We start from the raw sequence: 16,876 nt of genomic DNA, 5'->3' as shown, positions 1-16,876 counted from the left end.
CGCTGTCGTCAGCAATAGGAGCGCACCGATTGCGCCAACGCAACAACTTCCCTTGAAACCATCATCAGGGCTCAAGGAGGATCAGGATTGAGGCACGCAGAGCTGCGGGAGAGTTGGTACAACGAAGGGGAGTAGCCACATGAAGGACCAAGGAAATGGTAGTCGTAGCCATCACCACACGCCTCTCTCCCTCTCTTTCTAGCCGACGATGGGGGCGAAATAGGACGCGGCCCCTCCTTCACCCAGTTCGTGCAACATGGACCGTTGTCGTACTCTCTCAACTCTTCATCCATCCCTCTCTCCTCTATATCTCACCAACGGCACCGGTAACATCTAGGGCGGAGGAATGTATTGATGACCAGCTAGTCCACAAGAGAGCTCCAAATATAGTTTCCTTTAAGAAATATTTCTTTCTAATATTCCAGTGAAACGTATTTTAATTACTGTAACTACTAATGCATTTGTAAGATATGATAGGCATGAACATTAACGAAAATCCGTTGGTGCTCCCGGGAGCGCGTGCTCCTGCACGCGAAAAAATATTTCAAAGCGTGAAAAAATTCCAAACAAAAATTTGACGCATACATCTCGATATTATATGTGTGCACGTCAAGTTTTAGAGAAAACCGATATTTTTGTGGCTTGTGTAAAAAGACAAAAGGATGTCTTGTGAAAAACAATTTTTAACACCGGATTTTGTCTTTTTCACATGCGACACATAAGTTATCGGTTTTTCGCAAAACGACTTTATGAGCATGTACAATATCGAGATGTACGTGCCAAGTTTTTGTTTGAAACTTTTTGACATTTCAAAATATGATTAAAACACATTTTAAAAATCAGGAGCACGCGCTTCCATGTGCCAAAACGCCACTCTCTGAACATTAAGCCTTAGTTGTACAAACAAATAGCAGCCAATCCAGCTTTTAATCGATAAGAAAAAGCAGTAGGCCATCGGCAAGTGCGTGCCTTATCTAATCTACAAGATGGTCATCGCGCGGCCTCTTCTCCATCCGATTAATCTCTCCATCCAGCCTACGACCTGCCCTGCGCTTCCGTCGGCGAGCTCCATCTCCTCCGCAGTTTGTCTCGCCCCCTTCTCCTACCATGGTCCTCCTCGCCTGCGTGCGCCCTCAGTCTCCTGTGCCTCCCCTTGCTCGCCGTCGCCCAACGGGGTTCACACCGGCGAGGTGAGTGAGCTCCGCAGCCGCACGCCTCTCTCCCCCACTCATCTCTGATCCCCCTCTATCGTCTCCGACCTGCCGGAGCGGCATGGACGTCCCGCCGCATCCTGTTGGCTATGGGTCGTCGCATCCTGCTGTCCAGCACCACTACCCGGCGCCGTCCTACTCCGCCATGGCCTCCCCCTCATGCCGCTGTTGTGCTTCTGGCCATTGCTGCCAGCCTCCACCTTGCCTATGCACCACCGAGCCGCCCTGTTTCTGCCTTTCATGGCCGTTTGTTGATTTCCTTTTCCCTTCCTTCGTTCCCTTCTCGATTTCCGGCCACTTGTTGATTCTCTAGGCCGTAGGTATATAAACCGGCGAGATTAGATGTAAAAGAGCAAGGTGGGATTATTTTGACTGTAGAAAGACCCTCCTCTAGCGTAACTGTAGGCTAGCACAATTGATTGCGGCATAGACGGGCCGGGAAGTTGCACAGGGATGGGCCAGGTCAAAGCAGCCCAATGCAGCGAGCGTGGACGTGGAGGCAAAAAGTTGAAGCGGCTTAAGAAAAATCAGTCGGGAAAGTCGGCAAAACCAAAAAACCGAGGAGGCAAGTTGGAAGGGAAAGTGTCGATGAAAGGGGAAAAAATCTACTTTTTGTCTCCAGCGCAACATAATTCTTTTTGGACCAAGAATAGAGAGGCAGTCCAAGCAGGGAAGAGAGGATGAAAAAAAGTAGAGGCATACCTATATATTCTTTCTCTCTATGATAAAAAATATAATCATTCTCGCTGATGTTTCAATCCTTTATTCTCGTCATATAGTGAAGAACATTTCACACCATAAATGAAATAATTTTTGATTGCAATCAGGCAATGAAAGCTAACCCACCTTCCTGCAATTTATGCCCTTGATCAAATAGCATGCACAAGCAGATTTTTATTGTAGCGTTATGAGCGCACAATTTGAGGCCGTGTAGGCGGGCAATGGCATCAAATATCCACAACAAAAACACATATAGTAGAACTTAACTAAAAATCGATGGCCAATGATTGACTTGAATGATCAGGAAATCAAATCTACATGGCGCAAATCAAAAGAGATCATTAATCTTCTTAATGTAAGGCTGTCCTAATAATCAATTAACGCACGATAACCGATCAAGAACAGTTAACTCATTATGTACAGAGCCAAGCTCCCTGCTTGCTCTCGGCAGCAATTACCAATAAAAAACACGGCCCCATCCATCAGTATGCATATATATGATCGTAAAAAGATCTATCAAGATCCACCGTCCCAAGAGCTTGCATGTAGCATTGGGCATATGAATTTTTACATCCAGTGGCACCTCAGAAGTCAAGAGTATGCACCCAATACTGACTGCACAAGATACTATGAATTTCAGAGTGCATGTGATGTACAAAACATGGCACCACACAAAAATTCAGAGAAAGAAATTATCAGGGAACATGGCAGCACTTGGGTCGCATGCAGAAATTCAGAAAACAACCTAATTAATAGGCAACACATAATTTAGAAATTCAGAGTAGGGTTGCGCACAGAGTTAGAGAGAACGTGGTTACTCCAAGTTGTTAACTCCAATTAGCCTACAACCAGAAGAGGCAACACAACCAAGAGAGATTAGGAGGGGGCGCCATGGGTGATGAGCGAGGGGAGGGGTGGACGTGCAATGTTCAGAGGGTCGTGGAGCGGTCAGGTCGAGCAGGCTGTACGTTGCCGTCTTGAGTGCGCAAACTGGGGAAGGGGAGTGCCTGAAGTGCGGCTCGCAGGCAGCCATCTCTGCTCGTTGTCCTCGACCACGGGGATGCTTGGGCATAGGACAACAGATGCGGAGCTGGTCTGAGCGCGGCGCATGGTGCATGCATTGAAGCCCAAGGTCCAGGCAGGCCATGTTCAGAAGCTCATGCACTGCCCGGCTGCCCCAACAACCGACCAAGAATGATCCGATTTTCTCCCCACAACTGCGACGAATCCATCTATCCATCCAGCAGTCGTGGCGCGGGTAGCCCGTGAGGGAGGCGAGGACCTTGAGCGGGTGTAGGTAACACGGTCGGGCGTGGACATGGACGGGGACGGCATCAAGGCAGCCTTACCAAAGCACAGTTCCGCCCCAAACTCGACAACCCCGTTGCCGGTAGCATGCACATACACTTCAAACGGGTGCTTACGTGCCGTGCGTGTGCCTCGTAGGTACAGCGCCACGGGCAAAGTTGGGAACCACCATTGGGCTCAAGCGTCGGCCATGGCTGTACCTCGCATCTGGCGCTGCCGTCTCCCTTCTCGAGATCAGCGGCGGTGAGCCTCGGGTCGACCGTAGATGGCCTTGAGGATGCGTCCCCCGTCGGCGCTGTAGCACGCGAGGTCCAGTAGGAGCCGCTCCGTGTTCTCCTCGTTGAACGCGTCGGCGGCGAGCCTCCGGCAAGCGGCTCGAGGATGCGTTCTTTGATTTGTTTGGGTTCTAGTCTCGTGGTGCGATGGGAGGAGGAAATCATGGGTATTTGTGAGAAGGAAATCGTAGAGGCACCCATGGCTTCGTGTTGGAGAAGGTCTCGTATGAAGATCCGATCCAAAACGGACAGACATTTTTTTCCACTTATCCCCCTGCCATCTCTCCTTCCCTCCGCCCTCTCTCTCCCCTACGCCCCACTGCCGCCCGACCTCGCCGGACGCCATCACCGGAGTAACCACACAGGCCGCCCCCTGCCATCTCTCCCTCCCTCCGCCCTCTCTCTCCCCTCCACCCCTCTGCCCCTACTCCTTTTCTTCTACTTCCTTCCCCTCTCTGTCCCCTGCAACTTCCTTTCTCTCAATCCCTCTCTCGCTCGCCGCCGATCTACAGGAGCTTGCCGCCGCCACCAGATCCCGGCCCCACCGCTTGAACCTGCCGCTTGCCGGAGATTATGCCACCGCCGTGGCAGGTTCCCCCTGCTCCCGTGCGCTGCGGAGTTGGAGGGATGGGGGCGTGGCGGCGGAGGGCGACTGGAGTCATGCGGGAGACAGGGCTCGTTGAATCGTGTTTATATTTATATTAGTACCACTTTGTTTATATTACGATTACGATTTTGTCCATACAAATTGTAAAAGCGTATTATGACATGAGAAGAAAGCGTATTGTGGCGGTGAACCCGACAAAGTCAATCCGTGCTTTATTATTAGGGAAAGATTATTATTAGGGAAAGATTGGGTGTGTTGGGGACACAAGAGACTCTTTGTTATTTGGTTGCAGGGTTGTTTAAGAGAGACCATCTTCGACCTACGTCTCCCACGGATTGATAAACCTTTGGTCATCCACTTGAGGGAAATTTGCTACTGTCCTACAAACCTCTGCACTTTGAGGCCCAACAACGTCTACAAGAAGAAGGTTGCGTAGTAGACATCAAGCTCTTTTCTGGCGCCGTTGCCGGGGAGGTGAGTGCTTGAAGGTATATCTTTAGATCTTGCAATCGAATCTTTTTATTTCTTGTTTTATCACTAGTTTAGTCTATAAAAGAAAACTACAACAAATGGAATTAAGGTTGCCTCATATGCTTCATCTTTTTAATGTCTTTCGTGAAAATGATTGGAAGGAAAATTGTGCTCAAGTGCGAAAAGAAGATTTACATAGAATGCTTGGCATAAAATATGTGACTGATGAGCATGATTGCAATGTTGTTAGTATGAATTCCTTGAATACCCATGATACTAATGATATGCAAAGCCACAAGCTTGGGGATGCTATGTTTGATGAAGATGATATTTTTAGTCCCCCAAGTTTTGATGAGCAAATTTATTATGATGAAAGCATGCCTCCTATTTATGATAATTATTGTGATGACACGTATGCTATAAAGAATAAAGATAACCATGAAACTTGTCGTCATGATTTTAATTTTCACTTGGATTATGCTTCACATGATAGTTATTATGTTGAGTTTGCTCCCACTATTCCGAATGAGAAGAATTTTGCTTATGTGGAGAGTAGTAAAAATTCTATACTTGTAGATCATGAAAATAATGCTTTAGGTGCTGGTTATATTGTTGAATTCATTCATGATGCTACTGAAAATTATTATGAGGGAGGAACATACGCTTGTAGGAATTGCAATAATATCAAGTTTCATCTCTATGTGCTTAAAGTTTTGAAGTTATGCTTGTTTTGCCTTCCTATGCTAGTTGATTATTTTTCCCATAAGTTGTTTGCTCACAAAATCCCTATGCATAGGAAGTGGGTTAGACTTAAATGTGCTAGTCATATTCTTCATGATGTTCTCTTTATGTTTCAATTCTTATCTTTTATGTGAGCATCATTGAAATCATCATGCTTAGCTAGGGGCGTTAAACGATAGCGCTTTTTGGGAGGCAACCAAATTTTATTTTAGTTTATTGCTCTTTGGTTCTGTTTAGGAATAAATAATCCATCTAGCTTCTGTTTAGATGTGGTTTTATGTTTTAATTAATGTTTGTGCCAAGTAGAACCTTTGGGAAGACTTGGGTGAAGTCTTTATGATCATGCTATAAAAAACAGAAACTTTAGCGCTTACAAGATTAGCTTCAACGTTTTACTGGAGAGTTCTATTTAGTTGATTCTTTTTGCAGATGATTACTAGACAAATTCCCCAGGTCCACCAATTTATTTCAGAATTTTTGGAGTTCCAGATGTTTGCGTTAGTTACAGATTACTACAGACTGTTCTGTTTTTGACAGATTCTGTTTTTCGTGTGTTGTTTGCTTATTTTAATGAATCTATGGCTAGTAAAAGAGCTTATAAACCATAGAGAAGTTGTAGTACAGTAATTTTAACACCAATATAAATAAAGAATGAGTTCAATACAGTACCTTGAAGTGGTGTTTTGTTTTCTTTCGCTAACGGAGCTTACGAGTTTTCTGTTAAGTTTGGTGTTGTGAAGTTTTCAAGTTTTTGGGTAAAGATTCGATGGACTATGAAATAAGGAGTGGCAAGATCCTAAGCTTGGGGATGCCCAAGGCACCCCAAGGTAATATTCAAGGATAACCAAGAGCCTAAGCTTGGGGATGCCCCGGATGGCATCCCCTCTTTCGTCTTCGTTCATCGGTAACTTTACTTGGAGCTATATTTTTATTCACCACATGATATGTGTTTTGCTTGGAGCGTCATTTTATTTTCTTTTGTTTTGCTTGCTGTTTGAATAAAATACCAAGATCTGAAATTCTTAAATGTTAGAGAGTCTTCACATAGTTGCATAATTATTCGACTACTCATGGATCTTCACTTATACCTTTCGGAGTAGTTTGTTGTTTGCTCTAGTGCTTCACTTATATCTTTTAGAGCACGGCGGTGGATTTATTTTGAAGAAATAGATGAACTCTCATGCTTCACTTATATTATTTTGAGAGTCTTTAGAACAGCATGGTAATTTGCTTGGGTTATGAAATTAGTCCTAATATGATGGGCATCCAAGAGGGATATAATAAAAACTTTCATATAAAGTGCATCGAATACTAGTTGAAGTTTGATTCCTTATGATTGTTTTGAGATATGAAGATGGTGATATTAGAGTCATGCTAGTTGAGTAGTTGTGAATTTGAGAGATACTTGTGTTAAAGTTTGTGATTCCCGTAGCATGCACGTATGGTGAACCGTTATGTGATGAAGTCGGAGCATGATTTATTTATTGATTGTCTTCCTTATGAGTGGCGGTCGGGGACGAGCGATGGTCTTTTCCTACCAATCTATCCCCCTAGGAGCATGCGCGTAGTACTTCGTTTCGGTAACTAATAGATTTTTGCAATAAGTATGTGAGTTCTTTATGACTAATATTGAGTCCATGGATTATACGCACTCTCATCCTTCCACCATTGCTAGCCTCTCTAAATACCGCGCACCTTTCGCCGGTATCATACACCCACCATATATCTTCCTCAAAACAACCACTATACCTACCTATTATGGCATTTTCATAGCCATTCCGAGATATATTGCCATGCAACTTTCCAGCGTTCCCTTTATTATGACACGCTCCATCATTGTCATATTACTTTGCATGATCATGTAGTTGACATTGTATTTATGGCAAAGCCACCATTCATAATTCTTTCATACATGTCACTCATGAGTCATTGCACATCCCGGTACACCGCCGGAGGCATTCATATAGAGTCATATTTTGTTCTAAGAATCGAGTTGTAATTCTTGAGTTGTAAGTAAATAAAAGTGTGATGATCATCATTATTAGAGCATTGTCCAAGTGAGGAAAGGATTATGGAGACTATGATTCCCCCACAAGTCTGGATGAGACTTCTGACGAAAATAATAAATAAAAGAGGCCATAAAAAAGAGAGAAGGCCCCAAAAAAAGAGAGAAAAAAACAGAGAAGGGGCAATGCTACTATCCTTTTACCACATATGTGCTTCAAAGTAGCACCATGATCTTCATGATAGAGAGTGTCCTATGTTGTCACTTTCATATACTAGTGGGAATATTTCATTATAGAACTTGGCTTGTATATTCCAATGATGGGCTTCCGCAAAATGCCCTAGGTCTTCGTGAGCAAGCGAGTTGGATGCACACCCACTTAGTTTCTTTTTGAGCTTTCATACACTTATAGCTCTAGTGCATCCGTTGCATGGCAATCCCTACTCACTCACATTGATATCTATTGATGGGCATCTCCATAGCCCATTTATACGCCTAGTTGATGTGAGACTATCTTCTCCTTTTTGTCTTCTCCACAACCACCATTCTATTCCACCTATAGTGCTATGTCCATGGCTCACGCTCATGTATTGCGTGAAGATTGAAAAAGTTTGAGAACATCAAAAGTATGAAACAATTGCTTGGCTTGTCATCGGGGTTGTGCATGATTTAAATATTTTGTGTGATGAAGATAGAGCATATCCAGACTATATGATTTTGTAGGGATAACTTTCTTTGGCCATGTTATTTTGAGAAGACATGAATTCTTTGTTAGTATGCTTGAAGTATTATTGTTTTCATGTCAATATTAAACTTTTATCTTGAATCTTATGGATCTGAATATTCTTGCCACAATAAAGAAGATTACATTGATAAATATGTTAGGTAGCATTCCACATCAAAAATTCTGTTTTTATCATTTACCTACTCGAGGACGAGCAGAAATTAAGCTTGGGGATGCTGATACGTCTCCAACGTATCTATAATTTTTTATTGTTCCATGCTATTATATTATCTGTTTTGGATGTTTATGGGCTTTATTAAACACTTTTATATTATTTTTGGGACTAACCTATTAACCCAGAGCCCAGTGCCAGTTTCTGTTTTTTCCCTTGTTTCAGTGTTTCGCAGAAAAGGAATATCAAACGGAGTCCAAACGGAATGAAACCTTTGGGAAAGTTATTTTTGGAACGGAAGCAATCCAGAAGATTTGGAGTATACGTAAGGGAAGCAACGAGGAAGGCACGAGGCAGGGGGGCACGCCCTCCACCCTCGTGGGCCCCTCGTGGCTCCCCTGACCGACTTATTTCGCCTATATATATCCATATACCGTAAAACCATCGGGGAAACAGAATAGATCGGGAGTTCCGCCGCCGCAAGCCTCTGTAGCCACCAAAAACCAATTGGGACCCTGTTCCGGCACCCTGCCGGAGGGGGATCCCTCACCGGTGGCCATCTTCATCATCCCGGCGCTCTCCATGACGAGGAGGGAGTAGTTCACCTCGGGGCTGAGGGTATGTACCAGTAGCTATGTGTTTGATCTCTCTCTCGTGTTCTTGATTTGGCACGATCTTGATGTATCGCGAGCTTTGCTATTATAGTTGGATCTTATGATGTTTCTCCCCCTCTACTCTCTTGTGATGGATTGAGTTTTCCCTTTGAAGTTATCTTATCGGATTGAGTCTTTAAGGATTTGAGAACACTTGATGTATGTCTTGCATGTGCTTATCTGTGGTGACAATGGGATATTCACGTGATCTACTTGATGTATGTTTTGGTGATAAACTTGCGGGTTCCATAACATTGTGAACTTATGCATAGGGGTTGGCACACGTTTTCGTCTTGACTCTCCGGTAGGAACTTTGGGGCACTCTTTGAAGTTCTTTGTGTTGGTTGAATAGATGAATCTGAGATTACGTGATGCATATCGTATAATCATACCCATGGATACTTGAGGTGACATTGGAGTATCTAGGTGACATTAGGGTTTTGATTGATTTGTGTCTTAAGGTGTTATTCTAGTACGAAGTATATGATAGATCGAACGGAAAGAATAGCTTCGTGTTATTTTACTACGGACTCTTGAATAGATCGATCAGAAAGGATAACTTTGAGGTGGTTTCGTACCCTACAATAATCTCTTCGTTTGTTCTCCGCTATTAGTGACTTTGGAGTGACTCTTTGTTGCATGTTGAGGGATAGTTATATGATCCAATTATGTTATTATTGTTGAGAGAACTTGCACTAGTGAAAGTATGAACCCTAGGCCTCGTTTCAACGCATTGAAATACCGTTTACGCTCACTTTTATCACTTGCTACCATGCTGTTTTTATATTTTCAGATTACAAAAACCTATATCTACCATCCATATTGCACTTGTATCACCTTCTCTTCGCCGAACTAGTGCACCTATACAATTTACCATTGTATTGGGTGTGTTGGGGACACAAGAGACTCTTTGTTATTTGGTTGCAGGGTTGTTTGAGAGAGACCATCTTCAACCTACGCCTCCCACGGATTGATAAACCTTAGGTCATCCACTTGAGGGAAATTTGCTACTGTCCTACTAACCTCTGCACTTGGAGGCCCAACAACGTCTATAAGAAGGTTGCGTAGTAGACATCAGTGATCGGTAAGTACCATACAACTTTCTGGGGACATTTCTTCCCGGCCTTCTTGTATTGAGAAGCATTGCACACCGGACAGCTTGTTTTTTTTCGCGTGCTCCTTCCGAAATTATGCAATCGTTGATGCATGCATGGTATCTAACATGCGGCAGATCAAGAGGGCACACGATCTTCTTGGCCTCATCAACACTAGTAGGACATAGATTCCCCGCGGGAAGAACATCCTTTAGGTACTTGAGATGCTCATCGAGGCTAGTGTCGGTCCATTTGTTTTTAGCCTTCGTCTTCAGGAGTTGGAGCGTGAAACTCAAGCGGGTCACCTCAGGATTCCAACCATCATACAATGGAGTGTTCGAGTCTACCACCAGTTGCTCTAGCTTAGCCTCCTCTCTAGAAGCAGCTCTCTCAGTACTCGTCTCCTTGCGAAGCAATGCTAGAACATGAGGGCCCCGCACGATTGAACTTAGTACCGACGAACTCTACTGCGTGGAGTCCACATTCTCTCCGCCGCCATGTCCGGCCCCTTCTACTCCGCCATGTCCGGGCCCTTCTCCGCCGCCATTATCGATCATCTCTTCGTCTTGCCCCGTGTCGTCATTGCCTGCCCCGTCGGCGTCCTCAACATCGTCATCCTCATCTTCAATTATCCACCGAGTATAGCCATCCATGAAACAAGTCATGAGCAGGTGCGCTTCGACACGACCATCGTCATAGGGGTCGAGCCAAACTATTCCTTTGCATTTTCGACACGGACATAAAACCTCTGTCCGGTTGTTTTCTTTCATGTCCTGCACCGCCGACCGGAACCACCTGTCCACTGACCATCATGAACGTCTGCACGGTAATACTAAACAAATTGATTATAAAAATGCGTGCATGCATCAAAGTCATACAAAAATTCGGCATGACCTTCCCTAAAAATAGGACATATGTAGATCTAGAGTTTGCCCGGAATTCGCCGAGACGGAAATAAATCGACATTTCGGCAAAACATAGGCAACTCAAAAGCACAATTTGCCGTCTACACATGCCACACACACAATTTCCATCATATTGCCCAATTATCATATCACACACACATACACATATTTCCATTTTGCAAAAGCATGAAATTTTAATCACCTCTATCTGGAGATTGAGCACACGGTGGAGATGATGATGTAGGGAGATCAAAATTGCACAAAACTCTTCTTGACAAAGAAAGATCTAGTTAGAGGGCAAATAGGTCACTTAACTAAATGCTACATCTACCTAGCTAGCTAATTTGGGAGGAGACAAGTTGGAAGGAAAAAGAGAAAGGAGATGCATTAATGGAGGTGGTGTAGTTAGCTAGGAGTAATGAAGTGAGAGAAAGGTAGGTAGAAGAGGGAGAGTAATGGGGGGAGAAGTATTGAGGAAGAAGAAGAGTGAGAGAGGGAGGATGTGGGAGGTAGGGGAAAGGGAGGAGAGGAGATGGGGAGAGGGGAGGTGGAAAAAGGTGGTGGGTGCTGCGTCTTAGCAGTAGCGCTGGAGGACAAATGCGCTACTGCTAAGAGCGTAGCAGCAGCGCGCTACTGCTAAACGGGCCAACCGTGTGGACAATTTCAAAATTAGCAGCGGCGACATGACTAAAAAGCACGCTACTGCTATTGCATTAGCAGTAGCGCGCTTCGTGACGCCGCGCTGCTGGTAAACTTAGGTCTTTGTGTTCTGTCGGTGGATTTTTGTAGCAGCGCGGTTTAGACATCACGCGCTACTGCTAAATTTACATCAGTAGCGCGCTTTTCCTAACCTCGCTGCTGCTAATTAGCAGCAGCGCCTCTTTTTGTGCTGCGCTGCTGCTAAGATTCTGTGTATAAGGTTTTCCCTAGTAGTGTGTGTCTGCAGGAGCTGCCATATGGTATTTCGTTTCAATGAGATTGTGAAACTGGCCAAGCCACAATGGAGAGCCCTTGTTCCCAGACATGGTTTTTGGAAGTTGAAAATATTTATGCGAAGTCGCATTGTTGTATGTTTTTGAAGCAAACAAGACTAATGCAGGAAACTAAGAGTTTGTGCGGTCGAAGCATGGTGTACAATGTGGCATTTCAAATTCTGATTGATAAAAGATTTGCATTAATGTAAGAAATTTCAACTATGAGCTCTTGCAACATGATCATAGTGGTAGTAACCAGAGGAGGGAAGCACATTTCTAGCATGTAATAGTTGTGAATACAAGGAAGCAAATCTGCAGGTCTTCGGAAACATGTTTATGAAAATACGAAGCCCTGTAATGTTGTTTATAAGGTACCAAAATATGTTACCTAAAAGGCTACTAGAAAATTGAAGAGTTGGTATGAATTTTTTAGGTCATACAAATCACATAGAAGAACGAGCGATGTGTTGTGATATTGGTGAATTAATTGGAAAAGCTAACTTAGTTCAAAAAATCAGGCCTGATTCTTGGTAGTAGTTATTCGAGACCAAATCAAACGGAATCAAATTTTTAGATGCATCTTTTTTATGGAAATAAATCTCAACTGCATGGGAAGCAACCTTCATTGCATCGGAAACAAAAATGTTGTGGATATATTCTCCCAAAAATAAGAGGGAATGGATACGCAACAGTGAAGAATAAAATGGAAGCACTTATTTCCAGAGTGATTTTTGGGAGAGTAGTTTGCTTTAGGAAGCAATTAATTGTCGCATTAGCTGGAAACAGCCTGAGGTGCACTCTTTCTTGGGGGAAATCCAACGATCCAGACTCTCTATATCTAACGGTAGAATACTAGTCTGATGGATGCTTAGGAATCACTAGTCTGATTCCTAGCGGCGCCCAATTATAATTGACCTTTTTTTGTTGTTGTAGGAACAAGTCAATATCTGCAGTGATCCCTTCATGGCGACTCCTAAGTTCGACGCATCCACGCCACGTACTTCGACTCCAACACCAAGTGCCAGACACGTCCTGCCAAACAAGGACGATCCTCGAATAAGACCGTTGAAGCCTCTGTTTGATAATGATTACGTGCTCACCGCTGAGGACAAAGAGGCAGCCATTTCCATCCGGGGAACACACGGCCCTGTTGAAGTCGTTCAAATCGGAGACATTCCCCTAAGAGCGGAACAACTGAAGCCAATTTACGATAAGAAATACATCTATGGTGATGTAAGCCCCTTGTACTCCATTGTACATCAACTATTTGAACTGTTGGCACATCATTATATGATTACAAATTTGGCAGGTTATTATGGCGTATGCTCACATCAGCGGAGTTGAGACTGATACTACCTCGGTCATATCCCTAATGAAACCAAAAAGCTTTTACAAACAAAAGGGGTTATTCCAAAGGGCCGTGGAAGCTCGTGGGTTCAGCGTATTGCAAATAAATTTGTAGGATGCCGGAAGGTACCCGTTTTCCTCACTTTCATATATCGTAATAGATAGTGTAGATGAAATATTTCAGGGGTCCCCCGAACCATAATTGTTACCTTATCTACATTATTCTGTGGAATGAGTCCTCTTTGACTTTACGGCAGGTCCACATCCCGTTGAATGTGCATGATAACCACTGGATGGCAATGGTATTCAATTTCGACAAAAAAGAGATTCAAATCCTAAACTCCTTGAAAAATCAATTTGACGAGTCCAAGGAAACTGCTCTTGTAAGCTTTATCTTGCTGCCTCTTTACTGTCGCATGGCACATGAACTCCCAAATCACCGTAACCCTTCGTAATACTCGTATTATGCTAGGTGGAGGCGATTCAGGCCTGCATGAACGAAGCGGTGAAGGATGGCTTGGTAACACCAGCTAAGCCCATCAAATTTACCGACTGGGAAGTAGTACGCTATGACGACATACCGCAACAGAATGACGGGTACGTATGACCTCCAAAATTATTCCTTGCCGACACGTCCAACTTCACTGAAACCTAAACTAAACACTGCAGGCATTCATGTGCGTTTTTCACACTGAAGTACATGTTGACATGGAACGGTGAAGTATTTACCGACAAAGTGGAGTAGGTGAGCCAAACAATATATTTTCTTGTAGAATATCTTATGACTGAACGCTATGCTGACATATGTGTCGCTTATCAAATGTAGTCACAGATAGATATATTTAGCTGGAAAATAGTTTCAAGCTTGCTGCGTTCAGATTGCAACAGTCTTCGCATGGAAACATACAAGTACCCCATAACGGTTAGCGAAAAAGCACGAATATTTTATTTTATTCACATGTGTCATGACGCTACCGAATGCACTGATGTCTGCTGTACAGGCAGAGACGTATGAAGCCCACGTTGCATCGCAACCTATGGCTTCACAAGACGATGTCCAAGAAATTATCAGTACTGTTGAGTGCAAGATATCAGACACGTCGAGCTCCCCAAAGGATCCTGACACCCCGAGCTCCCCAAAAAAGCGGAGAGCACGTGGACGCCCGAGGAAGCTTGTCGATGAAGAGCAAGCTAAAAAAACAAAAACGATGGAAGATCTCAGAGTCAGATTTGATAGCAAGACCATTGCTAAACAAGTGTCTTCTTCGATATCAAGACGATCACGCAAGCCATCACAAGCTATATCGAGCCCATTCAAGTTAACCAAATGGTACTTTAGGTACATACTGGGTAGCATTGTAGTTAGCAGTACTTATGATACATTTTTCATTTACGATTTGGTGATTGAAATTTATCAAACGTGCATCGACGAGCGGAGAAAGATGGCTTGCTAACACCAGCTAAGACCGTAACAAAGTAGGGTATGATAACATACCACAATATAGCAATCTCTGCTTTCGCAGTACATACTTTTGGCAATCACGAACATTATTTACTTTTGGCAATTAGGGATACATGCTCAGTTCTTTTGGTTGAACAACCAATAGGTCATTCTGCCAATCATTTGCATGATGTACTTTTGGCAATATCTTATAGTACAAACTAAGTGCATGTCAAAAGGTGGCAATAGGTACTTTTGGCAATCATGTGCATGCTACATTTCTGGCAATTACTAATGCATGCTCATTTGTTTTGCTTCAAATGGCAGTATGTACTCCTGGCAAACATTTGTGTGCTCTACTTTTGGCAGCTATTAATACAAGCTCATTTATAATGGTTTAACTGTCCATAGAAATAACTTGAATGTCATTATTTCTAAACATACCAAATTCAGTGCAAGATATAGCATTAGCATCTTCAGTTAGAGTCATAACATATATGTACCATATATCACCATAGTGGAGGTATTAGGCAAGGTTGACTGCAATGCACTTAGGGTAGGTGCTTACAAGATGAACAATAGTTTAATGAAGCAAAGACGCTTATTAGTACAGGGTAGACGCTTAATTAGGCGCCTATCATGTACAAATTGGCAATGCTGTTTCAGAAAACCATGTTTATTATTGTTAGCATGTACCTAAGCACGTAGCATTGGAAGTTGGCAATTACCAGAAATGAGCAATGTACTACTAAACACTTAAACATAGCATGTTAAACAGTCACAACCCAAAAGATAAACCGGCGCATAAGTTTTAGCAGTACGGTGGGGCAGAAGTATCACACGACAACCATAATATAAAAACAGTCTTAACTAGGGTGGGCCAGCAGTAACAACCAAGCAGCGCATCAGATCCTCGGCATCTTGGCTGGACGAGGAGGCCTCGGGAGGTAGAACGGCAGATGCCCCTTCGCGTACTTCCTGAGGAAGGCACCAAAAGCGGCATGTTTAGCCCGGACGTGGGGCTTGCGGTTCCTCCCATTACCACGACCGATATAGGTGCCATTCATGATCAGGCTGTCGTAGTCGTCCTTGATACTCGCGCAGCAGAAGGGGTAGGCTATGTTGCCGTAGTGCCTGTTGTGGCCGCTGCGGTATGGGATTTCCCCATTCCGTAGCCTCCTGAGGACATAGCGGCTCTTGCTGTGTACCTGTTCTCCCCTATAAAGAAGTACTCCTATTCTCCCCTATAAAGAAGTACTCCTATTTGTACAATCTAAGTTGACAATTAACTAAAGGGTTCAGGTTTTAGGGTATGAACAAATCAGTTTACTGCATTCAAGCACATATTTTATTTCATACCGAAAATAGATAATTCCAAAAACAGGATCATTTCTTGCCATTTCTTGCAACAATATTTTGTATGATCTGGTTTTATCATAAAGAGATACCAGATAATATCTAATTTAATGATATTCAAACTAGATGAGCACGTACTACAAAGTAAAACTACCACATCAACAAAGAAAAGATTACCCTCACTTGATATTTTGAAGACAACAAAACATATGAATCATGTCATGAATTATGTATAAAAAGAGAAATTTTGGATTGAGGTACATCGGTTGCGAACATAAGAAATTATGGCTTTAATTACTCATCCTTGTTGCTAATAATTACATAGGGTGCGTACATAAGAAACTCTGCAATGAATTACTCACTGCAATCAGAAAATGTCTTCACAATATAGCTGTAAGGCTTCATGATTTTCATCAAATAAACTAGTTTTTCTGACAACTAAATAAATGTATTGTTTACTAGGTCACAACAGATTTGGTAATCAGATTGAAAATAAGATGCATAGTCCACTTCATTATGTGGAAATCATGAAGCAGATAGAAAAAGTTTGCACTGTTAAGGTATGAAAGATTCTATAAGAAAGGAGAAAATGTGGTATCAGCTTTGTGCATATGGAGCATTATGATTACGCTTAGTAATGAAAAATTCTATATAGTAAGAATGCAAATAGAAAATCTTGTTGCTAGAAATGTACAGTTGCATGGGCTTGGCATGCATGAGTACTGATGTGGCATAGTTTCATGGATTGATTTGTGCAAGAGAAGAACTAATCCATGGTTGTTGTTAATGGCAGGTAGTGGCCGTAAATTGTTACTGCATGCATCAGTACTGACCAGATGCATGACTCGATGATGTGGCCCAGTTTCATGCAT

Source organism: Aegilops tauschii, chromosome 7 (assembly GCF_002575655.3).
Source record: "Aegilops tauschii subsp. strangulata cultivar AL8/78 chromosome 7, Aet v6.0, whole genome shotgun sequence".
NCBI lineage: Eukaryota > Viridiplantae > Streptophyta > Magnoliopsida > Poales > Poaceae > Aegilops > Aegilops tauschii.
This window is presented reverse-complemented; position numbering follows the sequence as displayed.